Source organism: Ranitomeya imitator, chromosome 3 (genome assembly GCF_032444005.1).
Source record: "Ranitomeya imitator isolate aRanImi1 chromosome 3, aRanImi1.pri, whole genome shotgun sequence".
Classification (NCBI taxonomy): domain Eukaryota; kingdom Metazoa; phylum Chordata; class Amphibia; order Anura; family Dendrobatidae; genus Ranitomeya; species Ranitomeya imitator.
The window spans coordinates 68,017,526-68,038,032 of record NC_091284.1 but is presented as its reverse complement, the minus strand read 5'-3'; the positions used below and the strand labels follow the sequence as shown (position 1 = coordinate 68,038,032).

General features: G+C 45.4%; 1 long non-coding RNA gene across 4 annotated transcripts; it reads right to left on the bottom strand.

The window, feature by feature from the left end:
• Positions 1-1,056: 1,056 nt before the first annotated feature.
• Positions 1,057-20,481, bottom strand: LOC138672701 (uncharacterized). Of its 4 annotated transcripts, none has more exons than XR_011319769.1 (4): positions 19,922-20,333; positions 6,194-6,451; positions 2,376-2,513; positions 1,057-2,165 (listed from the first exon to the last, which is right to left on the bottom strand). It is a non-coding gene; the product is annotated as an uncharacterized lncRNA (long non-coding RNA). The 4 variants fall into 4 exon arrangements; XR_011319768.1 differs by having other exon boundaries at positions 19,953-20,333; XR_011319766.1 differs by lacking the exon at positions 6,194-6,451 and having other exon boundaries at positions 19,953-20,481.
• Between the last annotated feature and the right edge of the window lie 26 nt (positions 20,482-20,507).

The window sequence follows — 20,507 nt, the reverse complement described above, 5'->3', positions numbered from 1 at the left end:
TGAGTGAGCCTGGTCCATCTCAACCGGAGGTTCCTGTTCCATCTAAGGAGGAGGTTCCTTGCCCAACGCCACAACAACAGGTTGGCATGGAGCAAGAAGAGCAGGCCAGGAGTAGCAGCCCAACCATGGTCCTAGATACTTCCTCACAGGTATCAGCAATACCAAGGCAACACAGCGAAGAAGTAGGAAGGCCCACAACATAAAGATAAGAAGGCAGATAGCCATGTGATGGACTATATTTCCAGAACCATATGGGATGATGGGGAGGAGGCATTATGGTATAGTTTAGTCCAACATCCTCTCGGAATTAAGGCTAAAAACAAATACAGCAATATTACACCTCGTCCATGCTGACATCCCCCCACATAACACACAACATATTATAATATACAAAGAAAAAAGCCACCAAACACAGATTCAGTGTCACCAAGCATCCAGCAATGTGTCTGCACCCACTTATGACACAGGCCATCCTCCTTCCACCATCCCTCTTACTGACTCAGGACACCCTCCTTCCACTGTTCCACCTAGTGGCTCAGGGCATCCTCATACCAGTGTGCTAGCACCATACATACGACAGCATACTACCACTGGCCATCTGCCATCAGACCTCCAGTAGTAGGTTCTCAGCAAACCTCCTCCAGACCACACATAAGAACCCAGCCAGCATATGATCCAGCACAAATTATGGTCAGCATTACTACTATGCGCCACACTCCACCCAACCACAGTCTGCTTGCCAAGGTGAAGGCTGGCATCATGGCCCTCCCCAGCAACCCTACAATATTGGCCATTGCAGCCAAATATCCTCCTGACCAACTCCACAGGATCCTTGTTGGTATTATTCTGCTCAGGTTGATTATGTCCCCAGTCAACAACCACAGAACCAACCCCATAACAACAGCGCAACAAAACTTGTGTCATATCAACCAATCCCCCTGAAAACTAACCAATCCCAAGCATTCTCCAGTCCACCCTCCCCGTCCATATCATATCATTCCTTTTCCAGCTGTAATGATTTGTGTGGGTTATTAAATCATTGTCCAAATTTAAAAATTAACATATGTGCCTAAATTAAGACTTTATTTTAATTTTTGTGAAATCATGCAAAACGTTATGTGAATCAGCAAACCAAGTGTCACATATCATAAGAGATGTCTGTATTGTGCACACAAAAGTGAAAATAATGTTTACACAGGGTAGAATTATTACAAGAGCCATAATCAACACAAAATAGAATTTAAACATCATAGCCCCACATTTTCTTGCAAGGGTATGGAACCTTCAAACATCAGAAAATAATCCCCCAAAACTTGGGGGACTCTGACACCTGAAAGATCACTGCATCTGGGCAAAACCTGTGCAATTGGATCAGGAATGTTAGCAAATCCTCAATCAGCATCCACAGACACATGCAAATCGTGGATATGGGTAAAATTGTGCAGTATTACAGAGGCCTTAATGACACCATTGACATTTCGCTCATTATTTGGAGGGCAGTAAGAAAAACCCTGCATTTAGCAGTCAAAATTCCAAAAGGCACATTCAACCAGAGGCTGTGCCCGAGTAAGCCTGTAATTAAAAATCCGATGACATCGGTCAAAACTATGCCGAGAATAAGGCCTCACAAATGGCGTGTGACCTGAAAAGCCTCATCAGCCACAATAAAAAAAAGGAACTTGTTCACCACTTGAGCCTGGGAGTATCCTTGGCGGTGCCACATCCATCCGATTAGCTATAAGCCGCCGACCCATTAAGGAAAAATTGTAGATTCTAGAATTTCCAGTTCTTCCATAGGCCCCAATATCAATTATTACAAACTGGTAGTTGCTGTCAACTAATGTCAACTAATGTCAACTAATGTCAAAAGAACCACTGAAAAATATTGCTTATAATTGTAGTATTGGGACCCCGAGTTTGGCAGCTTCTTGACCCGGATGTGTTTGCCATTTAAAGCACCTAAACAATTAGAAAACCGACACCTAATATACATCCCCCTCGAGAGGTGCTCCCAGTCTCCAGTGATTCGCTCCGGCATCACTTTCTCATTTAGAGGATCCCATATTTGTGAACAGGTGTCCTTCACTATATTGGGGGAGACTGTCGTTCTTCCAAGTAGGAATTCTTAATGGAGGGCAGCATATGACTCTCCAATGGCAAGGAACCTAAAATATAAACAAAGTAGAAATTAAGGCAAAGTGAAGATTGTTTTAAAATGGCCAACATTACATGAAGTCAGTAGATTTTGTATTTTGAGAGCAAAATTAGTGATCAAAAACAGACATATGCTATTTCTATAATTTTAGAAAATAAATGTGTATATTTTAATTAAAGTATATTTTAATTAAAAAAAAAAAAGCTAAAAAAAATGTTACCTCAGGGTAAGCAGCAGGCGTTCTTCAGCAGAAATGCATTGGCGAAAGCAGGTATTTTGAAAAGTCAATCCTGGCCGATGCTCCTCCGGTAGAAGGTCAAGGATAGGCATCGACATTCGCGGTTAGATAACAATAATACTAGAAGACAGATCATAGTTGTATGAAATTAATCAGTGTTGAGGCCTGCTGTCTCAAATAGGCCAATTGTATTATGGACACTCCATCATAGCAATTTAAACACCAAAAACAAGGAGTAACAATTCTTTAAAAAATTACAAACATTATATATATATATATATATATATATATATATATATATTTTACACAAATAAGAACACATGCACATTATATATAAAGGCAAGGGAAAAAAAATGAAGGGCTCAGTGGGAACAGGACATCTAGCTCATCCAAAAAAGTTAAGTAGACATGGGGGGCTGGATCATGCAAAAATGGTTTTCACAATAGTACAAGCAATGCTATTCATAAAGTGCCAGTGCCTGAGCATTTCAAAAATGCCAAACATACAAAAAGGTATTGCTGGTGAAAAAGGTAAATCATCATAGTCAGACAACTGAGTTAAAGTATACTGGGAAAACCAAAATTCCAGGCAACATACCTGTGGATATATGGACATTACATATCACTTAACCCCTTTACCCCCAAGGATGGTTTGCAAGTTAATGACCGGGCCAATTTTTACAATTCTGACCACTGTCCCTTTATGAGGTTATAACTCTGGAACGCTTCAACGGATCCTGGTGATTTTGACATCGTTTTCTCATGACATATTGTAATTCATGACAGTGGTAAAATTTCTTTGATATTACCTGCGTTTATTTGTGAAAAAAACTGAAATTTGGCGAAAATTTTGAAAATGTTGCAGTTTTCCAACTTTGAATTTTTATGCCTTTAAAATCACAGAGATACCGTATTATCCGCTTTGTAAGACGCACTTTATTTCCCCCAAATTTGAAGGGGAAATGTGGGTGCGTCTAACAAAGCGGATATACCGCTTACCATTACAGGCTGGGATGAGGGGGTGTCCGCCGCCGCTACTGCCCGCCGCCGCTGTCGTCCGCCGCCGGGGTTGTCCGCTGCTGCCCCAGGTGATGCTGGAGGCTCCGATGCTGCGGGGGGCTCTGGCAACATTTTGTGAAAGACCAGAGCCCCCCGGCAGTTCGTCCTTGCATTTCAGTATGACTAATTCTGGGAAAATAGCCGCCGGAATCTCGGGAGATGAGATTTCAGCGCTGAGATCTCATCTCTCGAGATTCCGGCGGCAAATTTTCCCGGAGTCAGTCATACAGGAACGCATGGACGAACTGTCGGGGGGCTCTGACCTTTCACAAAATGTCGCCAGAGCCCCCCACAGCACCGGAGACAGCCCTGCAGCATCTGAGACAGCCCTGCAGCACAGGAGCCCCCTGCAGACCCCTCATCCCAGCTTGCAGCACAGGAGCCCCCCTGCAGACCCCTCATCCAAGCCTGCAGCACAGGAGCCCCCCTGCAGCACAGGAGCCCCCTGCAGACCCCCTCATCCCAGCCTGCAGCAATGCTCCACTGCTGCCTCCAGCAATGACCCTGGGACCCTGATCCACCACAGCCACAACCCCTGGTAAGTAATAAGACGCATGGATTATAAGACGCCCCACCAATTTATTAAAAAAAGTTTTTTCCTATTTTTCTCCTCAAAATTTGGGGTGCGTCTTATAATCCGGAGCGTCTTACAAAACGAAAAATACGGTATGTCACACAAAATACTTAATAAGTAACATTTCCCACATGTCTACTTTACATCAGCACAATTTTGGAAACAAATTTTTTTTTGTTAGGGAGTTATAAGGGTTAAAAGTTGACCAGAAATTTCTCATTTTTACAACACCAATATTTTTTAGGGACCACGTCACCTTTGAAGTTATTTTGAAGGGTCTATATGATAGTAAATACCCAAGTGTGACACCATTCTAAAAACTGCACCCCTCAAGGTGCTCAAAACCACATCAAGAAGTTTATTAACCCTTCTGGTGCATCACAGGAATTTTTGGAATGTTTAAAAAAAAAAATGAACATTTAATTTTTTCTTTTTCACAAAAAATTTACTTCAGCTCCAATTTGTTTTATTTTACCAAGGGTAACAGGAGACAATGGACCCCAAAAGTTGTTGAACAGTTTGTCCCGAGTACCCACATACCCCATATGTGGGGGTAAACCACTGTTTGGGTGCATGGCAGAGCTCTGAAGGGAAGGAGCACCGTTTGACGTTTCAATGAAAAATTGGCTGGAATTGAGATGGGACGCCATGTTGCGTTTGGAGAGCCTCTGATGTGCCTAAACATAGAACCCCCCACAAGTGACACCATTTTCGAAAGTAGACCCCTTAAGGATCTTATCTAGATGTGTAGTGAGAGCTTTGATCCCCCAAGTGTTTCACTACAGTTTATAATGCAGAGCCGTGAAAATAAAAATTATTTTTATTTTCCACAAAAATTATTTTTTAGCCCCCAGTTTTGTATTTTCCCAAGGGTAACAGGAGAAATTGGACCCCAAAAGTTGTTGTGCAATTTGTCCTGAGTACGCTGATACCCCATATGTGGGGGTAAACCCCTGTTTGGGTGAAAGGGAGAGCTCGGAAGGGAAGGAGCACTGTTTTATTTTTTCAACGCAGAATTGTCTGGAATTGAGATCGGACGCCATGTCGCGTTTGGAGAGCCCTGATGTGCCTAAACAGTGGAAACCCCGAATTCTAACTGAAACCCTAACCCAAACACACCCCTAATCCCATCTACACCCCTAAGTCCAACACACCCCTAACCACACCCCTGACCCTGACACACCCCTAACCCTAATCCCAACCATAAATGTAATCCAAGCCCTAGCCCCATCCCCACCCCTAATGGGAAAATGGAAATGAATACATTTTTTTTAATTTTATTATTTTTCCCCTAAGGGGGTGATGAAGGGGGGTTTAATTTACTTTTATAGCGGGTTTTTTTAGTGGATTTTCATGATTGGCAGCTGTCACACACTAAAAGACGCTTTTTATTGCAAAAAATATTTGTTTGCGTTACCACATTTTGAGAGCTATAATTTTTCCATATTTTGGTCTACAGAGTTATGTGAGGTCTAGTTTTTTGCGGGACGAGTTGACGTTTTTATTGGTAACATTTTCGGGCACATGACATTTTTTGATCACTTTTTATTCCGATTTTTGTGAGGCAGTATGACCAAAAACCAGCTATTCATGCATTTCTTTTTTGGGGTGGGAGGGGGGGGGCGTTTATACCATTCCGCGTTTGGTAAAATGGATAAAGCATTTTTATTCTTCGGGTCAGTACATTTACAGCGATACCTCATTTATATTTTTTTATGTTTTGGCGCTTTTATACGATAAAATCTATTTTATAGAAAAAAAATATTATTTTTGCATCGCTTTATTCCGAGGACTATAACCGTTTTATTTTTTCACTAATGACGCTGTATGGCGGCTCGTTTTTTGCGGGACAAGATGACGTTTTCAGCAGTACCGTGGTTGTTTTTATCTGCCTTTTTGATCGCGTGCTATTCCACTTTTTGTTCAGCGATCAGCGATCTGACGTGCACAGCAGGGAGGCTTCACAGCGCCTGCTCTTAGCGGGCGCTGTGAAGCCACCTCCCTGCATGACCCGAATGCAGCCCCGCGGCTATTTTGGATCTGGGGCCTGCAGGGAGACGATAGTAGGAGATCGCTATGACGTACTATCCCGTCGGGCATACGGGCACACCCCACCTCGACAGGATAGTATGTCTAATGTCAGGAAGGGGTTAATACATATCCTTACCCATGTTGTCCTACTAGGATGAGGCAGTCAACAGCCCCAACGAGCGTTTTGCATGGACTTCCTCGGGGGGGCCATCAATCACTGACATTAGTAATTAGGTCATACATTTGTCCAGATGCCTCCGTAGATGACGATACAGCCGAGCAAAAGGATCTCTTGTAGGACGTTGGGTGAGGAGTGGATGTACCCAATATCTGGAAAACCTCCTTGGATCAACAATGGGGGAATAGCCAACCCCCATACTCACGGGTTAACATCCTGTGGAAAAAGAGCTGCTTATTCGGATCAAAAGATACATTTCTACCTACCATAGTTATAAGTTGTTGTTGGCAACTCCAAAAGTATACGATTCTGTGACGTATATCCTCAAGAATATATGGATGTGCTCAGCTTTACACATTATGTAAAAGGGGTTTATATAGGGCTGGCAACAAAAAAGCCCTACAAAAATAGAATGATTTTGAATTGAAAACGTATGTGAAAAACGAATTGCATACAAATGCTCTGTGAAAAAAAAAAAAAAAAAATAGCATTGTACTCGCATGAAAACTTGCATGACACTTGTCCCAATTTTCTGGACCGATACCGTATTTTTATTTAATTTTTTAACGAGCATGGGTATGAGCCCTTATCCTTAAGGGCAAGCAGCTCTCCAGCTCCTAACTAACCTTTTGGAACTTTTTATTGACCAATAATTGCGGAAACCCTGTTTTTTGTGAATAGTCACACAAGCCCCTATGTTGTCTTCAACCAGACTTTTAAAAAGGAGTATGGTGGTGTAGTAATTGTCTACATACAGGTTATAGCCTTTGTAAAAATGGTCTTTTCAGCTCCAAAATGATTTTTCCAGAAAAGCAGGGCATCCTGGTGGGTTTAGTTGGCTAACTTTCCTTTCATAAATGCGAAAAGCTGATGTATATCCTGTTAAACTCTCGCACATTTTATTGAGTTTTATTCGGAACCTTGCCCTCTTAGAATACATTTCTTGAGGTGTGGTCTTCCTTTGCATTTTACAAGGAACTCATTGATAGAAATGTGGCACCCCTAGGGGTATTTGCCACAAAAACAGTTACTGACACTAAATACAAATACTAAAATAGCAAGACTGCACTACCACCTTCGGCCAGAAGGTGGAGCTCCAGAGACTCCCCTTGATCCTTTCTGGTCTGAGAGAAGAAATGGCAGTTGGGCTAAGGAGCTGAAAGTGAGAGGTCATACAACTGAATTTCTAACAGCCCTATGACGGTTTCCAGGCCCAAATCACCGGCCTGAGGAGAAAAGGGACAGAGAGAAAGGACATTGTGAGAACCGGGTAGCGTTAATCACTACCCAGAACAGGCGCAAAGACGGATACCGGATCCGTGGCTGTATTCATTATATATAATACAGCAACCGGAAAAACGTGAGGTGATATCAGCTTCACTAGGGCCGGACGCAGCAACAGACACAGAGTTCAGCGGTACTCCCGGAGGGGGTAAGCCGATAAAAGGACTCGGGTTGCCCGTCGAACCAGGACCCGGAGGGGACAGATTGGGCCAGCAGCCAGTTCACATACAGCAGCAGGGCCACACAGAAACTGCGCACAATAAGAGGCGAAGACCCCGGCAGGGTCAAAGTAACTCACAGTTCCCATACAGACTCCGGTGACAGGACTGGTTGTAAATCCTTTTATGTTGAAGTAAGCGGATTAAATGTTTCAGTGCCTCAGTCTTTCATTTGGACAATAGCTATCTATCCAGGATCAGGATCATCACCGCTGAGAGAACCTGCTGCTGATCAAGTAAGTGCCTGTTCCCTCATGATACCCCTTACACTGTACATTGCCTGAGGCCACAGCACCGGGTAAAGCCACCCGTGACATCTCCCTCAAGAGACAGACCCCATTGGTCCGGTGCTGGGTACCCCGGTCTCCTGGGCGTCACAATTGGCGTCACGAACAGGATTCAGCCAGCCCGTATACCGGGTATTGTGTGCCGTGATTGGAGCCCAAAACTGTGAAAACTTGGATGAAAAATCTTGAAAATTTATTAAAGAAAATTCCATTTCCCATTAAAAACTATTGAAAGTTACTTTTCCTCATTGGTTATAATGGAGTAAAGATGGCCGCCATCACCTCATAACCGTTATGCACGAGACGGTTAGTCGAGCTACGCCATTACCTGAGCCCCAGTCTGACAAAAACTTCAGAATCCGCCATTACAGAGCGCGCGGCGGGTGGGAGCAGCAGGGGGCGTGTCATTGTGGGCGGCACCAAGCTGAGCGCTCTGACGTCATCGCAAGGGGAAAACCAATCCTGCTGCACAGCGGAACGAATCTACACTATCCCGACGGAAGCGGACGACCGGAAGGGTCCGGATTAACTAAGGGGGCACAGTATGTCGCAGCACGGAGACGCCGCAGCACCCGGCGACGCTAATGCAGCTGAAAGACAGAGTGTCGATAGAGAGTCCGGTAGCGCAGCGGTGCAAGGAGTGGCGCCCATCATGCCGGTGCTGATGCCATATACTCCGGGTGGCCCGTGGCTTCCAATGTATGAAGGTGAGCCTAATACTCTTGACGATTTCAGAGAAAAGATGCTGGCCCATTTTGACATGTTCCCCGTGGGTGAAGTTCAGCGTGTTAGTCTCCTGATGATGCAGTTAAGTGGCCATGCTAAGCGAGAAGTCACAGCATGGGCAGCTGATCTAAAAGGCACTGTTGAACGCATATTTGCTGGATTAAAAGCTACATTTGAAACCACTGCCGGCAGCAAAGCTAAAGTACGATTCTTTAATTGCAAACAAAAAGCTAATGAGGGCGTGAGAGACTTTGCCTTAAACCTGCAGGAAGCCCTTAAATCACTTACACTGGCTGAACCCATTTTTAACACCGGAGCGGATAAACTGCTAAGAGATCAATTTATTGAGGGACTCTACACCCTTTCTCACCGGGGGCATGTGAGTATGCTTGTTTTTAAGAACCCTGAATTGACATTTGCCCAATTAAATGAGAGCGCTATACGTCTCCAGCTGGCAGAGGCACCTCGGGATCAGGATCCTGCGCAACCCATGGCAGAGGCACCTCAACAACAGGGAGTGCAAGTGACATCAGCTATGTCCGGGGCCATTGCTAAGCCCCTGGGGCCCAGTACTAATGAGGCTCTTCAACAAAAGCTTGACTCTTTAACTGATGTTGTTGCTTCAATGGGTAAAACCATGCAGGAGATGAGAGGACCCAAGATGGAGTTGGCAAACCGTAGAGAGGATGTTCCATGGATGAGACCCCGGAAATACCCGACATGGAGAGGACGACCCCGCGACCGCTACCAACCGGATGGACAGCCCATTTGCCGCCGTTGCCAGCAGCCAGGCCACTTTGCACGAGATTGTGATTTAAACGGGAATCCCCTGGGAATGCGGGCCGCTTCACAGGAATGAACTTTCAAGGCCCAACACCCTGGCATGACAGGTACATCAGAGGACGACCCATTATCTCTATCGTGCTGGACGGAATTCCCCTCAACGCTTTGCTGGACACAGGTTCCCAGATTTCATCTATACCGTATATCCTTTATAAGAGGTACTGGGCTGATGCAGATATTGATAAAGGGCCCTCTGATGTTGAACTAGATATATGGGCCAGTAATGGTAAGTTGGTACTGAAACTAGGATTCAGGGAGATGACCATAAAGATTAGTAAAGTAGAATTGAAGAAACAGGGTATAATTGTTGTTGATGTTGACCGGCGGAACTGTGAACCAACTGTATTGATAGGAATGAATGTGTTAGAGAACTGCTTTGCCGAAGTTATTTCTGTCTTACAGCAAATTGCTGAAACTGCCCAATCCTACCAGCAGAGAGTTCTCCGGAGGGAAATAAAAGTATTGATGTTAAGGCAACAGGTAGAAGTTGCAGGTGGGGAAATCGGCAGTGTGAGGGTAAGTGATCCAACGTCTATTGTAATCCCACCAAAAACAGAAATGCTGGTATGGTGTAGAGCAGCCATTGGTACTAAGGGACGAGATTATCAAGCCTTAATAGAACCAGTGTACACCGACAGCAGGCCCACTATACTCACAGCACGAGGGGTAGTCGAGGTACACCGGGGACGAGTGCCGGTACGACTTTTGAACTGTGGAGAGGAAGAGGTCACTTTGCCAAGGTATGCTACAGTGGCAAAGCTATATACTGTTGACAACAATGCCATCACAACCATTGAGCCCTTAGAACCAACCTGTCAGGTGGAAGTCAACGGCTCAGATGGAGAATTGGAGGATTGGTGCCAACAGCTACACGTGGGCATAAATTCAACACCTACCCATCAAAAACAAGGGGTGTATAGGCTAGTGACGGAATATGAACAAGTCTTCAGTAAACACCCATTGGACTTCGGACGGATAGAAGGGGTAGAACACACAATCCCCACAGGTGACCATCCCCCAATAAAAGAAAGATATAGACCCATACCGCCCGCTCACTATCAATGTGCAAAAGATATGCTGAGGGAGATGAAACAGGCCGGGGTAATAAGAGACAGCTGTAGCCCCTGGGCGGCCCCTCTAGTGATTGTCAAAAAAAAAGGACGGAACCATGAGAATGTGCGTAGACTACCGGCGGATTAATAACATCACCCATAAAGACGCCTACCCCTTGCCTAGGATAGAAGAGTCCTTGACTGCTTTGAAATCTGCTAATTATTTTTCCACCTTAGACTTAACAAGCGGGTATTGGCAAGTCCCTGTGGCTGAGAGAGATAAGGAAAAGACGGCATTCACCACACCAATGGGTCTATGTGAATTTAATCGCATGCCATTCGGACTCTGCAACGCATCCGGTACCTTCCAGCGGCTGATGGAATGCTGCCTCGGACACAAGAACTTCGACACCGTCCTCCTGTACCTAGATGATGTGATCGTCTACTCAAAGACGTACGAACAACACTTAATAGACCTGGCAGAAGTGTTCGAAGCCTTATCCAGGTATGGCATGAAAATCAAGCCATCCAAATGTCACCTTCTCAAGCCAAAGGTACAGTACCTGGGACACATCGTGAGTTCGGAGGGAGTAGCACCGGATCCCGAGAAAATAAGCGCCATAAGGGATTGGCCAAGACCTACCAACGCAAAAGAAGTGAGGCAATTCCTGGGATTGGTGGGTTACTATCGCAGATTTATAAAAGGATTTACCAAGTTGGCAGCACCCTTGCAAGACGCCTTGGTAGGGCAGACGAAGAAACCTTCAAACCGAAACCCCCCTTTTCAGTGGAACGACGAAAGGGAAGACTCCTTTGAACAACTAAAGAAGGCACTAACCGGAGAAGAGGTTCTGGCATACCCAGATTACCATCAACCTTTCATCCTCTACACCGATGCCAGTAATGTGGGACTAGGAGCGGTGCTGTCACAAAAGCAAGAAGGTCGGGAGAAAGTCATCGCCTTTGCAACTGAAAGAAATTCAGAAAATTACAGCTCCTTCAAATTGGAACTACTGGCAGTAGTTTGGGCTGTGACTGAACGTTTCAAACACTATCTGGCCGCTGCAGAATTTATTGTCTATACTGACAACAATCCGTTGACCCATCTGGACACAGCCAAATTAGGTGCGTTAGAACAGCGATGGATAGCCCGGTTATCTAATTACAACTTTATAATCAAGTATCGAGCAGGTCGCAAGAATGGAAATGCCGATGCCCTATCCCGGATGCCACACTTGAGAGATGTAGAAGAAGAAACGGGGAACTTGAAGAAATTGAACTACCAGCCTTCCATCATCTCAAGGCAAAACATCATCAGTCAAGTACCTATCAGAAACAACAAGAGGTGAATTTTAATCCGTTAGCACACCATAGATGGGCTGACACCCAAGACAGCAATCCGGCTGTGAAGTTGGTGAAGGAACTGCTGACTGAGCAAAGTGAATATCCCGATGAGGATGCCCCAGAAGAGACGCATCAACTCTGGAAAGAGAGAGGCAAAATGTTCCTGTATCAAGGGAAGCTCTGTAGAAGGTACACCAATCCGAAAACACATGAATTGGTTTGGCAGATTATCGTGCCTAAACAAGATGTGAAGATGGTCCTCGAAGCTTACCATAATGGTGCTGGTCACTTCGGTTGGAAAAAGTTAGAAGTACTTCTAAGAGAAAGATTTTATTGGGTCGGGATGAGAAAATCAATCGAACAGTGGTGCAGAAACTGTGGCCCGTGCAACCTCAGAAGAAACGATCAAAAGAACCAAAGAGCACCACTGCAGCCCATTATCACCAAACAACCACTTGAACTTGTAGCCGTAGACCACGTGAAGTTGACACCAAGCCGGTCCGGCTATGTCTATGCCTTGACCATTGTGGACCATTATTCACGCTTCTTGGTAGTAGTACCCGTAAAAGATCTGACAGCAAAAACAGCAGCCAAAGCGTTCCAAACGTACTTTTGTAGACCCCATGGATATCCGGAACAGGTTCTCACCGACCAAGGTACAGCCTTTGAATCAGAGATCTTCAGAGAATTCTGTAATATGTTTGGTTGCAAAAAGATCCGGACGACGGCCTATCATCCACAAACAAACGGCTTATGCGAGAAGATGAACCGTATTGTAATAGACCTACTAAAGACTTTACCTGAGACAGAAAGGAATCAATGGCCAGAGAAATTGCCTGACTTGGTGGATCTGTATAATCATGTCCCGGTGAGCTCCACCAACTGCACCCCAGCTTACCTTATGCGTGCAAGACCCGGCCAATTACCAATCGATCTAGAAATGGGAATTCTGAAACAAGACGCAGAAGTTCAAGACTCCAATTGGGATATCATACGGCAAAAACAGTATCGTCAAGTGCAAGAGAGTGTGGAAAGAAGCCTTCAGCAAACTAGAGAAAGACAAGAGCGAACTTTCAACCAGAATGCTCTAGCGACCCCATTAAGAGCGGGTGACCAAGTGCTCAAGAGAAATCGTCGAACCAATAAACTACACAATCAGTGGGAAGCCGTACCCTACACAGTTTTACCAACAAGAATGGATAATCCTAAAATGTGTCTCATTAGCAAAAACGGAGGCTTAACATCTGTACTAGTGTCAAGAGACAATCTTAAGTTATGTCCGGAAGCATTGAAAGAGCCAGAAGTTGTCCAGCCAGAACCAGAAGTTATTCAACCCATACAGGTTCAACTAGTAAAGGAAAAAGAGGAGGAAATGTATCACACCTGTATAGGAGACTTTCCCAAAACCCTACTAACATACCATGGTGCAGTAGTGGTTCCCATGGTGGCCTTTTACCCAACACCGAACCCAATACCAGAAGTCCCAAGACAGGAAGAGGCTGACCCCGTACTACGGGAGGTTCCAGGTCAGGAAGAACAGATTCCTGATCAGAGTAATCCCATTCACGGTGGACTTGCCAATTCCATAGTCGTGGAATTATCTTTAGCAGAGCGGGCAGATACTACATCCGCAGTAGACAGTAGTACACCACATGGAGAGATACCGCTATTACGTAGATCACAGCGTAGTACCCAGGGTCAATTACCGGCCAGGTATGCGGATTACCAACTATAAAACTATAGTCATTGTTATCATTCTGCAACGTTTAAGCCCAGTACCTACAGAGACTTGTCTGTATGAACTTATTGCATATTCTTGAACTTTTTATCAGCCCGGAGGCACTAAATCAAAGCTCCGGAAAGACTGCTTTTTGAACTTTGCTTTTTTTGAACTTTCTTTAGACTTTATATTGATAACTCCGTTGGAAAAATGGTACTAAATTCCTGGACACAAAGTGCAGTGCCTTTCCTAGTACCTTCAAGGATAGAACTGTATTAATGGACGCTATTTGAAGTGACTTTTTACAGAACTCTATTTTTGTTTCCTTGAGTGGTTTTTGTAACTTTTCATTTTTAAGACTCTGTACATATTAATTGTTATTTCAAAATGTTATCGGCCCACAGTCCCGGAGTACTGTTCTTAACTAAGGGGGAATGTGGCACCCCTAGGGGTATTTGCCACAAAAACAGTTACTGACACTAAATACAAATACTAAAATAGCAAGACTGCACTACCACCTCCGGCCAGAAGGGGGAGCTCCAGAGACTCCCCTTGATCCATTCTGGTCTGAGAGAAGAACTGGCAGTTGGGCTAAGGAGCTGAAAGTGAGAGGTCATACAACTGAATTTCTAACAGCCCTATGACGGTTTCCAGGCCCAAATCACCGGCCTGAGGAGAAAAGGGACAGAGAGAAAGGACATTGTGAGAACCGGGTAGCATTAATCACTACCCAGAACAGGCGCAAAGACGGATACCGGATCCGTGGCTGTATTCATTATATATAATACAGCAACCGGAAAAACGTGAGGTGATATCAGCTTCACTAGGGTCGGACGCAGCAACAGACACAGAGTTCAGCGGTACTCCCGGAGGGGGTAAGCCGATAAAAGGACTCGGATTGCCCGTCGAACCAGGACCCGGAGGGGACAGATTGGGCCAGCAGCCAGTTCACATACAGCAGCAGGGCCACACAGAAACTGCGCACAATAAGAGGCGAAGACCCCGGCAGGGTCAAAGTTAAGGCCCCTTCACATTAAGCGACGCTGCAGCGATACCGACAACGATCCGGATCACTGCAGCGTCGCTGTTTGGTCGCTGGAGAGCTGTCACACAGACCGCTCTCCAGCGACCAACAATGCCGGTAACCAGGGTAAACATCGGGTAACTAAGCGCAGGGCCGCGCTTAGTAACCCGATGTTTACCCTGGTTACCATGCTAAAAGTAAAAAAAAACAAACACTAGATACTTACCTACCGCTGTCTGTCCTCCAGCGCTGCGCTCTGCTTCTCTGCTCTCCTCTTGTACTGGCTGTGAGCCGGAAAGCAGAGCGGTGACGTCACCGCTCTGCTTTCCGGCTCACAGCCAGTACAGGAGGAGTGCAGAGCGCAGCGCTGGAGGACAGACAGCGGTAGGTAAGTATCTAGTGTTTGTTTTTTTTAACTTTCAGCATGGTAACCAGGGTAAACATCGGGTTACTAAGCGCGGCCCTGCGCTTAGTTACCCGATGTTTACCCTGGTTACCAGTGAAGACATCGCTGGATCGGTGTCACACACGCCGATCCAGCGATGTCAGCAGGAGTCCAGCGACGAAATAAAGTTCTGGACTTTATTCAGTGACCAACGATCTCCCAGCAGGGGCCTGATCGTTGGTCGCTGTCACACATAACGATTTCATTAACGATATCGTTGCTACGTCACAAATAGCAACGATATCGTTAACAATATCGTTATGTGTGAAGGTACCTTAACTCACAGTTCCCATACAGACTCCGGTGACAGGACTGGTTGTAAATCCTTTTATGTTGAAGTAAACTGATTAAATGTTTCAGTGCCTCAGTCTTTCATTTGGACAATAGCCATCTATCCGGGATCATCATCGCTGAGAGAACCTGCTGCTGATCAAGTAAGTGCCTGTTCCCTCATGATACCCCTTACACTGTGCATTGCCTGAGGCCACAGCACCGGGTCAAGCCACCCGTGACATCTCCCTCAAGAGACAGACCCCATTGGTCCGGTGCTGGGTACCCCGGTCTCCTGGGCGTCACAGAAACGTTTTGTGTTGTGGTGTAGCACCTTACGAACATTTCTGTCAAGTGTTCAACAATGGGTCTGATTTTATATAGTCTGTCATGTTGTCTGGCATTTCTGGGCGAACTTTGACTATTGTTCTTAAAATACCCAAATCTCATGAACATTTCAGAGCATGACCTAAGAAGGATGACAGAAAACATGACTGTGACATCACCAAGGTCCTGTCAGGACACTGCAGGTGGAGATAAGGTGGATCACCTTTCACCCGCTCTATGGAGGTCCACTAAAACCAGCCCATAACAACTCATTTCGTCCTCTCAACATGTAGTGTGCTGAAGGAAACTACTCTGGTTTTACATCACTGACACCATCATGCGCAGAGACAAGCATCTCCCCTCCATCACTTCACCAGTGACTCTGTCACACTATATAATAAAATAAATTGACATGACTAATTGACGTGACTATTGATAGCTATTGTTTTACAAATAATTTATTAAGCCCAAACGTAACTTTAAGCCTAACCCTAACGTTGAGTCAAACCCTAAATTTAAGTTATTGCTATGTCTGTTTTACTGTATATCAAGATTGCAGACTGACACAGCTGTTGCCAGCAGCAATTGTCACACCGTTTGTCTGATCTCTCCCTGACAGAAGATCAGAGGAGAAACAGCATTTAATGAGGCAAATCACCCAGGAAAGTTGGTTACTGCAACAAACTTCCCCAGTGATTGCTCTAATTGGCTGACATGATGCTGACGTTTCGATGAGGTCAAGGGTCATAGCCAGCGTTCTGCACTAAAATCCCCATGTTTAAAAAGGTACAAGGGGGTCCTGATGAAAACAAAGCCGCCAACCATTGTGAGGCAGTGAGGAGGATCATATGCGAGGACCGATATGTATCCCCAGGATGCGCATAGGAGCGTATTAAACCCGCTGGAGTGCATTGCAGTCACAGATATGGCTGTTACTGCAGTGCAAAATAAAAGGAAGTATGGACCTGGTCAAGTTATTTGACCAATGCAATGTTAAGGAAAACCTGTTAAGGGCATTTATTTTTGGAGCGAACTACAAGATGTTAGTGGAACAGTTTGCTCCCTCCACATTGGGTCTTAAAAGTGGCTCATGGCCACAAATTACATTTAAACCCTGCATCAAAGGGGTTGGGTGGGTCAGTCTTAAGTTTGCAAACTGCAGAGCAGGTGGCTCTGCAAGGTTCCCCCTGTGTGAAGTAACACGGAGCCAAGCGAAGCCAAAAGTCCTTGCACTCCACAGCGTGACACGGTGGTGCAGTCACCCACGGCATCTGGTCTCGTATACGGACTGTTTTTGATTCCAGGCTGCAATCCATAGGATACCATTTGTTTTCAGTTTGTGAGTATGTTGGACATTAAAGCCTCTTTGTTTTGAACATTCCTGTTGTCACTGCCTGTATCTCATACTGCACCAACCCCAATGCGCTACACCGTGTATAAACATTGCGCTGCAGATGCCCTGCAAGCGCCAACATTTATCGAGCGTCAAAGTTCGCAAAGTAGTTAATGATCCAGGTGGGAATCATAAGGACAACAATCCTACTGAAATCTGCAGGTGTCAGATATCTATATAGCCATGGAGAAACCATACTTCTATGTTCAAGCTTTTAGTGTTTTGACAGAATATCAATCATTTGATCATATAAATATTTTTCGCTTCCTATGATGTATAGTTCTGCTTTGCACTGACAATAGCTTAGAATGCCAGTCACAGTGGCTTTTCTTATTATAACATATTGACATTTTAGGCATTTGTATCTTTCCATTTCTTGAAATTTGTCACCAGTGTTGACGTGAATTTATTGAATTTCTGTCACTTAAAGAAACAGAAGAGGAGAAGAAAAGTAATTGTAAACTAACAACGATAGTGAGGCTTTAGGAAGTTTTGCTAATACAAAACACAAAAAGTTAGTAATGATTAATGGAAGTTTGGTAGAGTGACATTCCTTCAATGTAGAAATTCTGATTGTGCTCGGCTTCTTTCCTGCAATACAATTTAACAAGAAAGACCAGAAGCAGAAAATTGACCATGGAGAACCAAATATATGAATGCTGGAAGGAACCCATAAGCAAGTTTTTGCACCATAAACCAAACACATCAATGTTAGGTCATTATTTCTGATTTAATATTTCCAATTTTTTTTTTTTATAATCTTTGCTTCTCTTCCAAAGATTTCCCATATACAATTGTTTTGCCAACTGAGTTCAAGTATAGGGGGTTGTAAAGATGGTGGATGTGGACCCACTGCGCCACGGGCCGGGTTTACTTTGGATCATTACTCAAATGCATCCGCTCTTCGCCAGTCATTACACTGGCTGCCCATTCATTACAGGATACAATTCAAAGCACTTGTTCTTACCCACAAAGCTCTCCACAGTGCAACACCCCCATACATGTCCTCCCTCATTTCTGTCTATCGGCCTAACCGACCGCTGCGCTCTGCAAATGACTTTTGGCTAACCTCTGCACTAATCCGTACCTCCCACTCCTGATTCCAAGACTTCTCCCGTGCTGCGCCAATCCTCTGGAATGCTCTATCCCAAGATATTAGGACCATTCACAATTTACATAGTTTTAGGCGCTCGCTCAAAACACATTTGTTCAGAGCAGCCTACCATGTTAACTAATCAAAGTCATTTTATGTTTGTGAGTGTGTAGCCCATTCACTATCTCCATCTATCCCCCACCCCCTGAAGATGGCTGGACCATCATCGTAAATACATCATTGTAAATACACACCTGTACTTTGTATCTCCCCCACCTCAGTGTAGATTGTAAGCTCTCACGAGCAGGGTCGTCTTATTTTGCTTTATTGTATTGTTAACGTTGTTACTTATGACTGTTGTGTTTGAAACTGTTAAACTGTAAAGCGCTGCGGAATATGTTGGAGCTATATAAAGATTATTATTATTATTTCTTGTGAAGCATCTGAAGGGTTAATAAACTTCCTGAATGTGGTTTTGTGCACCTTGAGAGGTGCAGTTTCTAGAATGTTGTCACTTTCGGGAATTTTCTGTTATATGCCCCCGCCCCCCCCCCCCCCCCCTCCTTCAAATGTGAAGTGGTCCCTAAAAAAAAAAATTTAAAAAAATAACATGGTTTTGTAAGTTTTGCTGACAAAATTTGAAATTGCTGGTCAATTTTTAATCCCTAGGCTAAGTTCACATTGCGTTAGTGCAGTCCGTTCAACGCATACGTTAGCACAGCGCTAGCATAGATGGACGCTAGCAGTGATGGCTGCAGCCCGCGCCTCGGGTCCGTCACTCAATGACGGCACATCGCTAGCGCATGCCCATTGTGGCCGTGCGCTAGCGATGCGTTCACCATAGAAAGTAATGGCGACGTTAATGGACTATGTTACACCGCGTTATGCCACAGTGTAATGTAGTCCGTTTAACGGGTCACACTAATGCAGTGTGAACCTAGCCTTATAATGTTTAAAGTGCCCTGCTTACATATTCATCTGTATGGCTTATGACCGGTCACTGATCCCTCACTGTCTCCAAGCACCAGATGGGATATATTACTAATATTACCCTGGATGGAGCAAAGCAAGATTTCCTACAAGACCAATATTTCTAATGATACCCGTGGCCTGCTGGGGTAAGGCTGGGTTCACATTCAGTTAGCGCACTCCTCCGTTTTTCTGTGTTTTGTTTGTTGGTGTTTTTATATTATTCAATAAAATATTTGGTTTTATAATTTTTGTGGTATTGGTAATATTTTCAAGTAGTTTGTTTCGGTTATGAACCTCGAACGCTGCTTGCAGCTAAAGCAAACGCGATCCCTTTTTAGACATTGTGTTAGCGTTAAACGGATTGCACTAACGCAATGTGAACCTAGCCTAAGTGACGGAGTCCGCGACCTTGTGCTCAGTCACAACTCTTAACAGTATGGGGGTCTTGAGAACATGGCTTCTGCTAACAGTGCAGACAAGGCGGCCCACCATCTGCCAGATGGCCCGTCCGCCCTGGGCTGAACACTTGCTGCTGGCTGATCAGGCTCTTCATCAGTGGGACGCCCCGTAATCAGGTTATTTTCAGGGACCCTTCTAGAAAAAATAAGATTGTAACATGAGATGCAAACACATTGCATCTATTCCTAGTCAGCAATGTGCCCCCCACATCTCCAGCACTGACACCCACCATGCTCCTGACACATTAACCCCTTCCTAACCTCCGGGGGGTCTTCACTAGGGGCAGGTGCGTCCGTCTCCAGTGCTGTAAATTGTCGCAGACTTTCCATTTGTCGTCTGTGCGTCAGACATGTGAAATCCTCGCTGCAGCGCTCACTGCGCCTTATCACCACTTATCTGCAATGTCCTACTACGGTAGAAGCTGAGACCGCGGCTGATAATCAGTGACCGAGCACCGGCCGCAGCGGCAGGAGGAGGAGGAGGGAGCACCGGCCGCAGCGGCAGGAGGAGGAGGAGGGAGCACCGGCCGCAGCGGCAGGAGGAGGAGGAGGGAGCACCGGCCGCAGCGGCAGGAGGAGGAGGAGGGAGCACCGGCCGCAGGGGGAGGAGGAGGAGGAGGAGGGAGCACCGGCCGCAGCGGCAGGAGGGAGCAGATGCCGCAGCGGCAGGAGGAGGAGGAGGGAGCACCGGCCGCAGCGGCAGGAGGAGGAGGAGGGAGCACCGGCCGCAGCGGCAGGAGGAGGAGGAGGGAGCTCTGCTCTGTGCGGTCACTCGGGCACCGGCCGGGCTTGTCTGCAACTCTGGACGCTGATTGG